Source organism: Chiloscyllium plagiosum, chromosome 31, assembly GCF_004010195.1.
Source record: "Chiloscyllium plagiosum isolate BGI_BamShark_2017 chromosome 31, ASM401019v2, whole genome shotgun sequence".
In the NCBI taxonomy this organism is placed as follows: domain Eukaryota; kingdom Metazoa; phylum Chordata; class Chondrichthyes; order Orectolobiformes; family Hemiscylliidae; genus Chiloscyllium; species Chiloscyllium plagiosum.
The window spans coordinates 16,754,631-16,755,970 of record NC_057740.1 but is presented as its reverse complement, the minus strand read 5'-3'; the positions used below and the strand labels follow the sequence as shown (position 1 = coordinate 16,755,970).

Here is a 1,340-nt window from a genome sequence, read left to right as displayed (position 1 = left end):
GGTGCTCCGGTTTCCTCCCACAGTCCAAAGATGTGCAGGTCAGGTGAATTGGCCATGCTAAATTGCCCGTAGTGTTAGGTAAGGGGTAAATGTAGGGGTATGGGTGGGTTGCGCTTCGGCGGGTCGGTGTGGACTTGGGGGCCTGTTTCCACACTGTAATATAATCTAATCTAAAAAAAATGTAATGAGGATCAGTGGTTGGCACAACATCGTGGGCTGAAGGGCCTGTTCTGTGCTGTACTGTTCTATGTTCTATGTAAGTATGCGGCTCCACATACCAGCTTTTCCATGTGTGAAACACTGGGACTAAAGGCTGTCAGATTCCAACTGAGTCACTGAGGCAGAGCACTGTCATGGCAACTGGCTAGAAGTAGATGTTTATCAATGGAATGGAGCTACTTGAGACAAATCAGGTGTCAGCTTGGTCCTGTTGGCTGATGGTTTCTGGATGGGGCTCTCAATCCACTCCACTCCACTCTCTCCATTTCACAATATGTCTGAGGCAGGCACTAAGTAGGAGGCTGCCCTGGTGTCTGTGTGTTCACTGGTGTCTGTGTGTTCACTGCTGCCTGTGTGTACACTGGTGTCTGTGTGTTCACTGGTGCCCGTGTGTTCACTGGTGTCCGTGTGTACACTGGTGTCTGTGTGTTCTCTGGTGTCTGTGTGTTCTCTGGTGTCTGTGTGTACACTGGTGTCTGTGTGTTCACTGGTGTCCGTGGGTTCACTGGTGTCTGTGTGTTCTCTGGTGTCTGTGTGTTCACTGGTGTCTGTGTGTTCACTGGTGTCTGTGTGTTCACTGGTGTCCGTGTGTTCACTGGTGTCTGTGTGTTCACTGGTGTCCGTGGGTTCACTGGTGTCTGTGTGTTCTCTGGTGTCTGTGTGTTCACTGGTGTCTGTGTGTTCACTGGTGTCCGTGTGTTCACTGGTGTCTGTGTGTACACTGGTGCCTGTGTGTTCTCTGGTATCTGTGTGTTCTCTGGTGTCCGTGTGTACACTGGTGTCTGTGTGTTCACTGGTGTCTGTGTGTTCACTGCTGCCTGTGTGTACACTGGTGTCTGTGTGTTCTCTGGTGTCTGTGTGTACACTGGTGTCTGTGTGTACACTGGTGTCTGTGTGTTCACTGGTGTCTGTGTGTTCACTGGTGTCGTCTGTGTGTTCTCTGGTGTCTGTGTGTTCACTGGTGTCCGTGTGTACACTGGTGCCTGTGTGTTCTCTGGTATCTGTGTGTTCACTGGTGTCCGTGTGTTCACTGGTGTCCGTGTGTACACTGGTGTCCGTGTGTTCTCTGGTGTCTGTGTGTTCACTGGTGTCCGTGTGTACACTGGTGTCCGTGTGTACAC

General features: G+C 51.0%; 1 protein-coding gene across 1 annotated transcript in view; it reads left to right on the top strand.

Annotated features, from left to right (window-relative positions):
• fbn2b (fibrillin 2b) overlaps window positions 1-1,340 on the top strand; it is a 165,431-nt gene that overhangs the window by 58,490 nt on the left and 105,601 nt on the right. The window lies entirely within an intron of this gene.